Source organism: Papio anubis, chromosome 18 (genome assembly GCF_008728515.1).
Source record: "Papio anubis isolate 15944 chromosome 18, Panubis1.0, whole genome shotgun sequence".
NCBI classification, from domain to species: domain Eukaryota; kingdom Metazoa; phylum Chordata; class Mammalia; order Primates; family Cercopithecidae; genus Papio; species Papio anubis.
In genome coordinates, this window is record NC_044993.1 from 29,579,875 (window position 1) to 29,594,865 (window position 14,991).

Below are 14,991 nucleotides of genomic sequence, written 5' to 3' on the forward strand. Positions count from 1 at the left end.
ATATCTCTCCCTCCCCTACCTTATTCCGCTCCTTCTGTAAAATATTAGCTGTGACTTTAAAGAAGTGTCTTCTTCTGTTTCATGTATGAAATTGTTTTCAAGATTTGATAAAAAATCATATGTTAGCATAATGCATGGAACATCATATTTACTAAATAGAAGGTAGCTGTTACTAATGTTATTTCATCAGCAGCAGCAACAGCAATGAATCTGAAAACAAGAAAACATAACCAATTAGCCAACTGTAGAAGCAATAATGTCTTTATTCATTAGCAACATTTATTAAGCTCTTACTACAAATCAAGCCCATCTGTCTGAAGAATATTGTGGGGACAAGTATGATTGGGGCAAAGAAGACAGTTATTCTTGACTAAAGAAAGATAGCAAAGACCCAGATAGAAAGGATCTTTTCAGGAGAGAAGCTGAAGTCTCACCAATTCTTGAAGAAATAAGTGTTAAGCATTATACATGTAGCATTTAGACTATTATTTTCATATAATATGGCCAGATTTAGGGAGAGGAATTGTCATTCTCAGTTAGGCAGCAGACTACCTTTCTCTCTTCAAACTCTGCTGTCTGCCTAAACTTGATTCTTCATCCCACAACACATAGGAATTACTCAAAAATGTTATTTGAACATCCAAACTATTTGTACAATAAAATGAATTTGAGAAGTACAGGAGTAATAATTACTGGGCTTCTACTAAGTTCCAGGAACTTGTAAAATCATTGATGTTAAAAATATTATGTGATTATTGCAACACTTAGAGGTAGAAATGAGAACCTGCAATTTTTAGATAAGGAAATCAGAAATCAGAGAGGTTCTGAAATTTGCCCAAGGACACACAGCCAGTAAGTAAAGGAGTGAGGAACCCCAGTCTGTTGGACGCACACTCTGATTTTCACTCTAGCACTACTGCCTCCCTAATCCACAAGCGATACCATGATTTTCATCCACTGTGCAGAATTACTGAGTCATATAAGTGGTAAGTATTTAAGCCATTATAGCAAAGTCTGTTTGATGTATCATGATTAGCAACAGTGATCAGCTAATCAAACTACTAATGATAACCTCATTGGTGCCATGTTTTATTGCTTACAAAGCACTTTCTGGTGATTGTATAATTTGATTCTTAAAATGACAATGTGTGGCAGAGATTTCCCTCCTTACTTTTGTAGGTGAAGAAAATTAAGACTCAAATAAATTGATCAACTTGACCCCAAACCATTCAAACTCTGAAGAGGAAAAGTTGGGAAATGAATTAATTCCGGCTCAGTATCATATGTTCTCCAAATACAATGCATGCCATTTTCCGGCAGGGCAGGATGATCAAGAGCAGAGTTCTCAGGAGTCCTTCCGCTTTTCAGCAATAATGTGTGGTATATTCCTCAGTGGGTAATTACCCTTTCATCTCCAGTCTTAGATCTTAGTTATGATTCTGGTCTCCTCTCCATGGAAAACATTTTTGAAAGGCCACTGAAGTGCCCTGGGAATACAGATTCTGGTCTGACTTCTTTCATACCACATACAACCTGGGAACATTTTTGTGATCTCAAAGAAAACACCGAAAGCATTTTCTGTCATCAATTCCCATCCATATTTCTTATACTATGCCATAAAGAAAACATTTGTAGAGAAAAAGGTTATGCATTTTAGTTTATTGAGAAATTGTACTCCATATAGTATTCTCCATACTTTACAGTAGATTACTTCTGCTCATTAATATAACACATATAAAACATGAAAAAAATAAGTGTCTTATTTCCTAGTTTGATTTCCAAGACTTGTTTCAAATAATTGATATAATATTAGAATAATAGTCAGGAAATACTAGGAGAGTCTGAGAGAGAATAAAATCATACAATAAGGAGAATCTGTGAGGCACAATTTTTTATATCTTCTTCCTTCTCTTCCTTACCTTTCAAAACAAAATTTCCAATTGGTAGACTTGAATTTTAGTAGCAGACAAGTCCTAGTTGAACAAAATAAGATTTATCAGCCTTGTTTTTAAAGCACACATGCACACACACACACATACACGAAAACTATAACATATATTCTAAAATTTAATTATAGAGTTTTCTTCCATTTTATTTAGAATAGATATGTTCTATTGCATTTTTGCAATCCAAAGACCATTCCCAAATAGATATGGCCTAGAATTTTGCTCTGTCTGAGAATAACAAATGTCAGAATAGTAGTTGAAATAGAGTGGTTTCAGATTTGGACTTACACTCCAGTCAATCTAAGAAATTGAAGGAATATGAACAAAGTATATAAATGTCCTGAATCCTCAGTTGTTTATCTAAAAGTATAGAAAATCTAATTTTCCTTTTACCATTTTTGTGAAGACTGGATATAACAAACAGTAGATACTGTTATTTATTTGCCTCTACAATTATTCAGTACATTCTCTCTTACATGAAGTGGTTGAACAGTAACTACCTTTCTGCAACATTTGTAACAAAATTAGTACTAAAATACATAAAGAATTTCTAAAGATATGTAGCTGATTTTTTAAATGTACACATACATGAACAGGAATTTAGCAGAAACATGTTTGCACATATATGGCTTCATCAGTAATCAAAGAAATGTAGATTAAAATCATGATGGCTTTTTGTTTAGAGCTGGTTGATTCAACACAGCATGAAGTTCTTCCTCAAAAATTTTTATAATGTAAGTAGAGAGGACAACACCAAAAGGCACAATCACAAGGACAAAGACAAAAGATAAAGAATTGGTTTACTACTAATGGAGGGAGGAGTTAAGTAAAAGATTACATTTTGAACATTAAGACCCTCTCCCCAACCCTTCCCCTGTATCTCAGGACACAGGCCAAAAGCCTTTATCAAATTGAACACTGGAAGTGTCTGCTCAGAAATAAAGCATATAAATGTCCTGAATCCTCAGTCGTTTATCTAAAAGTATAGAAACTCTAACTTTCCTTGTACTATTTTTGTGAAGACTGGATGTAACAAACAGTAGATACCCAGTCTAGGTTAAAAAAAAAAATAAAACTAGTAATGTCAGAGATTTCCTGGTGAAATGGATCAGCCAGATCACTCTACCGTCCGGCTCACATTAAAAGAAGTCCCTTCCAGAGCTTTTCATCAGCTTTTTACTGCCCTGCTGTTAAAATGAGAAAAAGTCAGCAATCACCAGACAATTGTAAAAATTAACATGAGTAACATAAGCTAGAATAAGTAAAACATAAAAACAGGGACAGTCGGGCGTGGTGGCTCACGCCTGTAATCCCACCACTTTGGGAGGCCGAGGTGGGCGGATCACCTGAGGTCAGGAGTTTGAGACCAGCCTGGCCAACATGGTGAAACCGCATCTCTACTAAAAATACAAAATTAGCCGGGCATAGTGGTGTGCCTGTAATCCCAGCTACTCAGGAGGCTGAGGCAGGAGAATCACTTGAACCCAGGAGGCGGAGGTTGCATTGAGCCAAGAATGTGCCATTGCACTCCAGCCTGGGCAAAAAGAGCAAAACCCCATCTCAAAACAAAACAAAACAAAACAAACAAACGAACACAAAACAGGGAGGATATAGGACAAAATGACAGAAGGAACTTTGAGGAAACAAGCTAAAGAAGGGGAAGAGAAAACATAAAAACAACCCTTCAGAGAGACAGGGAGAGAGTCACATCTAGTAAACTGGCTAATAGTATAGAACACCTGACAATACCAAGTGTACAGGTTGAGAATTTAGGGAAAAAACAACTTTTTCACACTGTTTAGTGTTAAATTCACTGGAATTCAAAACTCACAGAATTGTGGTTCTCTGTATAGTGGAGGGGCATCAAAGGAACTCACGATGTTCAGTTTCTGGGCCATAACGAATTGCGGAGTGTCTTTACAACTCTACTAGTTGGCCAACAGAATGGCAATATTGGTAGAGAGAGTAGATAAATACAGGACATTGTTAATGTTATGTGAGAGCTAGAGAGATACACATGTGCACACACACACACATAATTCTCTAGCGTCTATAAATGCAGTAAAAATTTAAAAATGAAGTGAAAGCAGAAGACATTCACTGGCATGCTAGCCACATTTTCCTTTAAACTAAGACACATATTCCTTGATGCTAAGAGAAGCGAAGGCTTGGAGCTTCGAAAAATCTGGAATCAAATCCTGGTTCTGCACTTGACAGCTGGGTGAAGCTTGACAAACCAATTTATTTAAGCCTTAGTTTCTTTATCAGTGAAATAAATGAAATGAAATAATCAAATACATTCTATGAGGGTGTTTAAAACGATACACATACCAAGTTTGTAGCAAGGTTCTTAATCCAAAGTAGAAATTAAGTAAATATCCATTATTATTACTGTAGTAAAATATATGGAGTTTTCTTTCCACCGTGATGGTTCAGTCATCCTTATCAGATATTTTTTCTTCTTTATATTACTTTCTTAATTAAAAATGTAATTATTTTGTTAATCACAATTAAACTTTGTCAATGCCCCTTTGTTAATTAAATAACCTCTCCAGTTATCTAGCTGTATCTATTGATTCATTGAGTCATATATATGTATATCTCATATACAGATATGTGTGAGACATGTGTACATATACATTTACATATATACAAATTTCAATTGTTAGATATATCTATTTGCCTGGACCCCATCTTACTGGGGAAGTCAAGTCTTTATTTTCCAGATGGGAAAACAGGCAAACACCTCCTAACTCTTATACAGAGTTTTAGCTCTGTAAGTCTTTATTCTAATCCTATGTGTTAATATCATACAGTCAGTTTAAAGGTTTTTTCTATTTATCTATCAAATATTTGCCAAATGTCCCTTTATAAGGGACTTTTTTTTTATTAGACAGGGTCTTGCTTGTTGCCCAGACTGGTCTGAACTCCTGGTCTCAAGCAATCCTCCTGCCTTAGCCTGTCAAGTAACTGGGATTACAGGCATGTGCCTCCACTCATGGCCCTATTTCAGGATGTTTCAGATGTTCTATGTATGACTTGAAGACCTAATAATCAATTGTATAGGAAGAAAGACTATCAAAGAGAGGAGGAAGAGTAAATGAAGTATACAAGAGCTCCAAGGACAAAAATTGGTATTCTGTGCTAGATTGAAATACGTCCTACAAATATTAGCTTCTACTAAAACTTGCTAGGGATAATGTGCTTGCATTTTACATTCTCTAACTTACCCAGATTACACTTTGAGAAATCAGAATGATCTGTAGTTACGGTGTATGATTACTGGTGAGTGCTGTGTCTTTCTTTCTTTATTCAGCAGCCAGACACCTGTAGCTGGTGGCAGGCATAAACCACAAAATTGAATGGAAAGGCATTTAGGCTATAATTCAATTCACACTTAGTGATTGCTGGAATAGTTAGCCCTGGTGACAACCACTTTATCAAAGAATCAAATTTGGATTCATTTTTTTCTCATCCTAGAAGCTATAGAAAAACTCATATTTGGCCTTGAGCAAGAGATCACCAAACCCTCCCTTTAAGCATTAGCTGTGAAGAGGTATTGTGTATATGTGTGTGTTGGTTTAATTTTGTTTGTTTTCATTTTTTGAACAGAAGTCTTTTGAGGTACTGGGTTACTTTGAATCTTTGCTGATGAGAACTGTATATTCACCCAGACAGCATTAACTTCTCTCAGGAAAGGTGTTATGGCTTCTGCTGAAATTATAATACATATAATGATAACAAACATTTATTGAACCCTTACCTTATGCCAAGAAAAGTGTGAAAGACTTGCCTTGATTAGTTCCTCTAATACTTAACCCCATGAGGAAAGTATTAAACTCTTTATCATATATATAAGAAAAGTGAGAACTTGAGAGAAGAAAAGAAATTATGTGCTCAATTCAATGAAGCTAGTGTGATGGAGTGCACCATGAGTTCCTCAAAATCCATTTTCTTTTACTGCATGTTAAGCTACATTTTCCAACTTTCCTCACAGTTAGGTGTAGCAACACAATTAACTTCTGGCCAACAGATTGTGAGAAGAAATGGTGTGAGTCCTTCCAGATGAACATGTTTAAGAAGTGGATGGGCTGGGTATGGTGGCTCACGCCTATAATCCCAGTACTTTGGGAGGCCAAGGTGGGTGGATCATGAGGTGGATGGTCAAGAGATCGAGACCATCCTGGCCAACATGGTGAAACCCCATCTCTACTAAAAATACAAAAATTAGCTGGGCATGATGGCACATTCCTGTAGTCTCAGCTACTTGGGAGGCTGAGGCAGGAGAATTGCTTGAACCCGGGAGGTGGAGGTAGCAGTGAGCTGAGATCACACCACTGCACTCCAGCCTGGCGACAAAGCAAGACTCCATCTCAAAAAAAAAAAAAAAAAAAAAAAAAAAAAAAAAGGATGGTCCGGATCAGTGGCTGTAGGAAAACAGCCTGTCGCATGACAAGAGTGATGCCATCTTGAAAGGAAACCACCATGATGTCCGATGTTTGGCTCTTGCATACCAAAGGGTTCCCATAGTAGAGATAACTCCTCACAAAGATGTTTAACTTTCCCAGTGGTCACTGGTTTTGCAAAAAGTCTGAGGCATGACCAACTGCATGCTTTACCAAAAAAAGCTTACTATGTAAAGGATATATTCTGGAGGGTGGATGGGGGGAACACCATCTCACAGCTGCCCGAGACATTGCTTTTGTCTGTAAATCTTTATTAAATGTTGTAATAGGGACTTATGTGAAGTCACTACGAACCCTTGAGGAACACAGAAAAAGCTGCCATGCACCTTTTCAAGGGGGCTTCTGCCTTCTTTATGGAGTCCCAAGACACAGGGGAAGGTTTCTCTCAGGTCTAAAGCTCTGGTCTCTTTCGCATTGAGCTTCATGATATCTTTGGCTTTCAGGAGTACCGGGGATTATTACATTGTACTATGAAAGACTACGACCTCATGAGTGTGCAATGCTGACAAGTCACTGATGGGGGCTGCAGTTCTGGATGTGGCTGTAGTTCTGGATGTGGCCGTCAGCATTTACCACGAGTGGTTATTACTGCAGGGGCCACTCCTTTTTGTTGTTGGTGGTGGTGTTGTTTTTCGCATCTTTAGATAAGAAAAGCATTGTTTGAACACCTAGAGTCTATGGAAACACTCAACACTGAGGGATACAACTCCCGTGGGGGATAAACTGATGACAAATTGGGTTGCCCACCAGCTTCAAAGGAATGTCCCTGCAGTGAGGTGCAGTGTGGAAATGTTGCATGGTCTAGTCCCGTGGATTTTCCCTTTTGTGGGGGGAACCAGGATTAAATGTAAATATGGGGCCGGGCATGGTGGCTCACACCTGTAATCCCAGCACTTTGGGAGGCTGAGGCAGGTGGATCACCTGAGGTCGAGAGTTCGAGACCAGGCTGACCAACATGGAGAAACCCTGTCTCTACTGAAAATACAAAAATTAGCCAGGCATAGTGGCACACGCCTGTAATCCCAGCTACTCAAGAGGCTGAGGCAGGAGAATCTCTTGAACCAGGGAGGTGGAGGATGCGGTGAGCCAAGATCACACCACTGTACTCCAGCCTGGGTAACAAGAGTGAAACTTTGTCTCAAAAAAAAAAAAAAATGGGGCTGGGCGCAGTGGCTCACGCCTGTAATCCCAGCACTTTGGGAGGCCGAGGCGGGCGGATCACGAGGTCAGGAGATCGAGACCATCCTGGCTAACACGGTGAAACCCCGTCTCTACTAAAAATACAAAAAATTAGCCGGGCGTGGTGGCGGCGCCTGTAGTCCCAGCTACTCGGGAGGCTGAGGCAGGAGAATGGCGGGAACCCGGGAGGCAGAGGTTGCAGTGAGCTGAGATCCGGCCACTGCACTCCAGCCTGGGTGACAGAGCGAGACTCCGTCTCAAAAAAAAAAAAAAATAATTAAATTAAAAAAAAAAATGGGATTCTTGATTTGGGGGGATCTAAGTGTTCTACCTTCCAGCTATATCTACTTTTTACGTAAGATGAATATTAGGCCCCAGAAATGGCAAATGCTTTGTGGGCCCTATTTGTTAATGGGTGCCGCCTTAAGCTCAGTGGTCCAGTTGGAAAATGGAAATAAAATGAGAAGCTAACTACATAAATGAAATTGATCTCCTTATAAAATCCTTTAGTGAATTCCTGTAATTTTGTGTTACCTTGGCATTCTTTTAAAATTTTCCTCCAACACACTGAAATCCCTTCTTAGAAAAGCTGAATTCTTATGCTGCACTTTCACATGTAAACTTGCTACCCTGTTTGTTCTAAAGCTCTGTAAGGGCTTTGGCCATGTGGGACAGATAAACTTTAGCTTGTTCCATTTACAAAGTTGGAATCAAACTGTCCTTTTAAGCTAGTGAGTTTTACCCTTCTCATAGCTAAAATTTAAAAATGAAAGCCATAAAAATCCTTATTTGTCTGTATTTTATGTACACTTGTGTATGTGCCTGTTTGTATATTATCTACATAATGCCAAATTGACTTATAAATAAATGAGTGCCTGTAAGTCAATAAGCCCAAACACTATTCAAGTTTACATGACTTTGACTTCCTTCCAGATTTTTTAAAGTCATAAAATGGTGGCTTCTCTGATGTGTTTGATACTTGCTTAACTTGCCTGTGAGCTTACATCTTAGAGTCATTAGATTCTGTGCTTCGAACGGCCATTGTAAAGCCTAAGGCAGCTGAGCACTGCCTGGCCCAGTTGAGCTTCCTAGCTATGCCTAAAAAGGTCAGAGATCATCTTCATAGCTCTGTCCTTTGTCCTGAGCTCTACACTTGATGTGTAAGTTCAGGACCCAGATAGGTCCTAGCCTACATAGCCGTCCTTGGGTGCCAGATGAGTAGTTGGGGACCAAGAAAAATGGAAAGTTTGGCTGGGTGTGGTGTCTCACCCCTGTAATCCCAGCACTTTAGGAGGCCAAGGTGGGTGAATCGGTTGAGCTCCAGAGTTCGAGACTAGTCTAGGAAACATGGTGAAACCCCATCTCCACCAAAAATACAAAAATTAGTGGGGTGTGGTCGCACCTGTGGTCCCAGTAACTCAGAGGCTGAGGTTGGAGGATCACTTGACCCCGGAGGCAGAAGTTGCCCTAAGCCCAGATTGTGCCATTGCACTCCAGCCTGGGTGACAAAGCAAGACCTCATCTCAAAAATTTAAAAAGTTAAAAAAAAAAAAAAAAAAGAAAACAACAACAACAAAAAACAGGAAACTGAAGAAGTCATTATGGAGGGTAGCTGCGTCATAGTTTCAGTGTTTTTCAGTAATTTAATATCTTAAACTCATGTTACATTAAATTAAGTCATGGCACCACTAAAATATATAATTAATTAATTTTAAAAATAAATAATCATAAAATGCTGAAGTCATGTCTAGAAATGTTAAAATACTAAAACATTACTTATCAAACATAAGTTTGCATTCTTTGGCATCTTATTTTTTATATACTATAGAAAAGTTAAACATATTTAAATCTCATAAACAAAAATTAGGGAAACATCTTTCTAATAAATTATGAAATTTATTTTCATCTACAAATACTGTTATAAAACAGTTCAAGGCCAGGTGCAGTGGCTCACGCCTGTAATCCCAGCATTTTGGGAGGCTGAGGTGGGCAGATCACCTGATATCAGGAGTTCAAGACCAGCCGGACCAACACGGAGAAACCCCGTCTCTACTAAAAATAGAAAATTAGCCAGGCGTGGTGGCACATGCCTGTAATCCCAGCTACTTGGGAGGCTGAGGCAGGAGAATCTCTTGAACCTGGGAGGCGGAGGTTGCAGTGAGCAGAGATGGCGCCATTGCACTCCAGCCTGGGCAACAAGAGCAAAACTCCATCTCAAAAACAAACAAACAAAAACAATAACAAAAAACAGTTCAAAATTACTTCCTAGATTTTTCACTGGAAATTAGAGTTAATAAGAGTTAAAATTGTAATCCCTATATATATATATTTAAAACTACTAGATATAAGAGAAAAAATTCAATATACAGAATGTATTAAAAAAGTAAGGTGTTTTTAAGAAAGGAAGGTTGTAAAAAAGACATGAGTATGTGTATTCTGCTAAAGGGAAAGTAATTTTTTCTAGTTTAGAGATTTTTTTAAGGTTGTTTTAAATTGAATAAGTAAAAAGAATGATAGCTGAAACTGAATGAACATAGAAAGCTAGGGAAAGAAAAGATATAGAACAACTTGTAAGAAGTTATAAAAGGTTTATGAAAATCTTATCTTTTGTGGTCTGAAGCTAAGAATGGATGAATTTGTTTATAAGATTTTTATTAAAATTAGATTTAGTATTGATAATACACTAATATAAAATAAAATTTGATTTTTTTCTTTGAACAAGAATTTTAGAGAGTATTAATCAGCAGTAGTAAATGATTTTTGTTCACCTTTTGAATAAACTGGTAATTAAAAAAAAAAAAAAACAATTCCATCTCATACTGTCTTTCTTAGTTCTGTCAGTTTGAAAAACTGAGTCTCTTCTCTATCAAAGTAAAGGATATTGCTTTTTGAAATCTTTGAATTATCACTCTGGTTAAATGAAAGACTATTATCTTACAGTGACCTGTGATTCTATTTCATTTTGATCAAGTGCCGTAAGCCCTTCTTATTTTGACAGTGTTTTAAACTTTTGATATTTGATATACTTTCCAAAATCAAATTTCAAATTCTAAAATCAAGGTTCTTGGGCCCCAAATAACTTTGAGATAACACATAGTTCCCCTGAAAGGCCAGAAGAGACGTGTTAGGCTTATTCGGTATGTTAAAATTAGATGGGAAACATTGTCAAGTAAGAAATGGTGTTTCACTTTCTTCGAGTTATATTTGTATTAATATGTGTTTCAAAATTGTATGAGATACCTAAAAATCTATGTCTTGGTGTATTCAATAATTGTTTTATTCTGATCCCTTTTTCTAAAAACCTGTGGCAAATCCTAAAGTTTTGTGTCTTCCAGAAATTTCATGAAAAGGACCTTGACAAGTAATTTTGAATACAGGTTTCTGATAACTTTGGATAATACACCATTGGACTCGGAGAAAACTTTAAGAACTGTAATTAAAAAGCTGATATGCAGCCGGGGGCAGTGGCTCATGTCAGTAATCCCAGCACTTTGGGAGGACAAGGTGGCTGGATCACCTGAGGTCAGGAGTTCGAGACAAGCCTGGCCAACATGGTGAGAATCGCTTGAACCCGGGAGGCGGAGGTTGCACTGAGCCGAGATCGCGCCATTGCACCCCAGCCTGGGCAACAAGGGCAAAACTCTGTCTCAAAAAAAAAAAAAAAAAAGAGATATGCTCATGAAGATGGCTAACCCAGCAGCAGAGCAAGAATTACATGGGACTAAACTGGTAAAAAACTGAAATAATCTTTATAACTTTTTGTTTGAAACATTGCTGATTCTTCTTAGGCTTTGTTTTCCAGAGTTAAGAAAGCCTTTTTCCCCCTTTTTAGTGATTATAGCTTATAGCAATTAGGTAAAGTGTACTTTCGTGAGCAAAACTGAAACATTTAGCTTTCTCTCTACTTGATTTTTCACAATTTGGAAATTATTCATGGGTATTCTTATTTTATAGCAAAATAGATGCTTGTATAAGTTCAATAAAAATGTTTTCTTTTGTAACATGACACTGGAGACACTGATTATTTTGCCAAGGCTGTGACTGGAATGGCATATTTTCAAATATAACCAGACTACTTTGAGGAATTAAAATTGACTTTATAGAGCCAATAAAAAGCCCCTTGGAAAGACTGGCCCGAAACCTCGTCTGTACGACGCCCTTACAAAGTTTCTGACCTTGTAGTAAGTAAAGAAAATCACTTCATGACAGACCCAGACACTTCGGGATGTTTTAGGACCTCCAAAAAATAAAAATTGACCTAATTTATGTAAGGGTTACAGGCATAGACTTTCTGAGAAACCAGATTTGTCAGCCTCTTTTTTCAGCCTCTCAGCTCCCTAGGCCTTTGCGGGTAAGTTTGCAATGTACCTACTCACCACGGAACACAGACTGAATGGAGGACATGCCAAAGTCATTGGAGGATGATGAAGCCACCAAAGGCAAGAGTCTAGATCTTGGATTGATTTTAAAAAGCACCACCTCTTCACAAACTCCCTTAGGCACTCCTTAGACTTTTTCTAAGTAAGAAAGCAACTTTTAAAATGTCCGTGGCTTAAGACAATACGATGTAATTGTTACTAGCTATAACATGTATGTAAATGCTAGCTCCTGTCAGGGTCATTACTGAGTGTGGGAGTCAGAATGTGTCATTCAGGAGACCAAGATATCAATGGCTATGCTATACATGCGTCTACATTTGATGAACAAATTCTCCTCAGTGTAATTCTGAATACTTGCCTCTATTCCATTCTATTAGCAACTGCCTTGCTATTGTGTTGGTTCGGGGGCTTAATTAGTAAATTACTTTGACTGCATTTCCAATAAAAATAAAGATATATATATATATATATATTTCTTGTATTTATTATTTTTCTTGTATATATTAATATTTTCAAGAGAAGGGAATAGGAAAGTCACCTTTTGGAAGCCTTTGTTTTGAGCCTTGACTATTTTAAGACTAATAACTTAAGAAATCTGACAAACCTGATAAAGATTATACACACTTTTGCCTCCAGAATGCATATAAATATATTTTGCATAGAATCCCAGGGTCCACAGAAATGGATTTAGGACTCCTGACATATGTGATTTCATATAATTCAAACAAAATATTTGGTAACTGTTTTATTACCAATAATATTTCTTTATTAATAAATTATTAATGATGAATTGAGTTATTATTAACAAATAATATATATTATTGAAATTATTTGGTTCTTTAAAATAATAAATATGAAATGATATTATTTAATTTCACTTTACAGATGAAGAACTTACAACATACATGATAAGTGACTTACCCAAGCTCAGACATTTGGTATTTACCAGAATTGGGAATTAAATTCACAATAATTTAATTCCACAGTCCATTCCCTTTCTACTGCTTCATGGTTCTTCAGCACCTGTAGAATACTAAAACATTGCCCAGTTTCTCATAATTAACTAGACACATCTTTCTTTTAAAGAGAGGTTTATTTGATCAATATGTCAGCCCTTTTCCATTCAAAATATGTATTATTTGTGCAATGGTACAAAGTCAGTGTGTGTATGTGAAAGAGAAAGGAAGATTAATAGATATTTTGAGACTGAGAGTTTAAGAGAGAGATTGAAAAAGACTGAGAAAGCTATTATCTTTATAAAATATTATGTAAGGCATTATATTTAGCTGATGTTTATTTTTTAATCCAAACATCTTGCAGAAATTCATGTTAAAGCTAACATAGTGTACCTTAATGTGCTTATTTCCAAAATTCACCCATCCTCCATCCATAAAAGGGCAATTTGGAGTTGCCAAAAAAAAAAAAGGTGCCCTCTTGCTTTTACCTAGATGTTTCTCCAGCTGGGATTTCTTGGCCCTCTTTGCCTTGCTTTATTCCACTCATCTTACTTAACACTGTCTCTAAATGACCAAGCTTTTCTCCAAAAGACAAAACAAAATGAGTAAACAAACCAAAATAACCCAGCATTCCCTCACTTGTGTAGGAATAAGAACAGTTGAGGAGGTCAAAGTACAGTGGTGATGTATACACAACCTTGGGAATTTTTTTTTTTTAATATTGAATTGTACACTTTAAAAGGTTAATGTTATAGTACATGAATCACATTTCAATAACCAAATGAAAAAGTATGAATTGAAAATCAACCTGCATTTGATTTTTCATTCTACTGCATATTGTTTGCATGAGCTTCAAGGAGTTATTAAACTTTGTAAATTCCAATTATTTAATCTGTAGAATGAGGATAATTATACCTGCTCATTAATGTTTTCTAAAGATTAAATGAGATTATCTGGGCGAAATTAAGACAGTCTGAACTGTCTGTGACTAGCAATGACAGAAATAAATATATCCACGTGAAATGAATATAGCCCAATACATGCAAAAGTTATGCACATATGCTAAAAGTCAAAATCTTAACTAACAAAAATATTCTTAATCCTTCTTCTATCTTCAATGTTACATTCCTTTCTTCTTCTGAAAGAATACCATGTCTTGCTTTCTTTTCTTTTTTTTTTTTTTTTTTTTTTTTTGAGACGGAGTCTCGCGCTGTGTCACCCAGGCTGGAGTGCAGTGGCGCGATCTCGGCTCACTGCAAGCTCCGCCTCCCAGGTTCACGCCATTCTCCTGCCTCAGCCTCCGAGTAGCTGGGACTACAGGCGCCCGCCACCACGCCCGGCTAGTTTTTTGTATTTTTAGTAGAGACGGGGTTTCACCATGTTAGCCAGGATGGTCTCGATCTCCTGACCTCGTGATCCACCCGCCTCGGCCTCCCAAAGTGCTGGGATTACAGGCTTGAGCCACCGCGCCCGGCCTTTCTTTTCTAATATATATCAGATTATCTTTTCCAGATCTATATTCTACTTCTGCTTATTGTTAAATCTCTTCTCCAAATGTTGACTAGCATCGTTTTTCAAATAGATATTGCAAGTCGTTCATTTATGAGTACGAAGACTTTCCTCCCTTTTGAATTCCAAAGTAATTCTAAAGAATTAGATGGGAGGAAGCCGGGCGCGATGACTCAGGCCTGTAATCCCAGCGCTTTGGGAGGCTGAGGTGGGCGGATCACGAGCTCAGGAGATCGAGACCATCCTGGGTAACACGGTAAAACCCCATCTCTACTAAAACTACAAAAAATTAGCCGGGTGTGGTGGCGGGTGCCTGTAGTCCCAGCTACTCGGGAGGCTGAGGCAGGAGAATGGCGTGAACCCAGGAGGCCGAGCTTGCAGTGAGCCGGGATCGCCTCACTGCACTCCAGCCTGGGTGGCAGAGGGAGACTCTGTCTCCAAAAAAAAAAGAATTAGACGGGAGGGATTTGGGGTTGCATATATGTGTAAAAGAGAACTTATAAAACTACTGTGTTAAGAAATGAGATTGGTAGCCCTGGTCAGTGGTAAATCACTC

At 37.6% G+C, this 14,991-nt stretch overlaps 1 long non-coding RNA gene across 2 annotated transcripts in view; it reads right to left on the reverse strand.

Moving 5' to 3' along the window:
- Positions 1-14,991, reverse strand: part of LOC103880484 — a 190,096-nt gene that overhangs the window by 40,778 nt on the left and 134,327 nt on the right. Inside the window, exons 3-5 of one of the 2 annotated variants that reach the window (XR_641558.4) lie at positions 3,778-3,871; positions 1,920-1,973; positions 20-210 (exon numbers count right to left, since the gene is read on the reverse strand). This is a non-coding gene — a long non-coding RNA (uncharacterized LOC103880484). Of the gene's footprint in view, positions 1-19; positions 211-1,919; positions 1,974-3,777; positions 6,130-14,991 lie in introns of those variants that run through there. The other variant, XR_004179747.1, reaches the window with a different exon arrangement.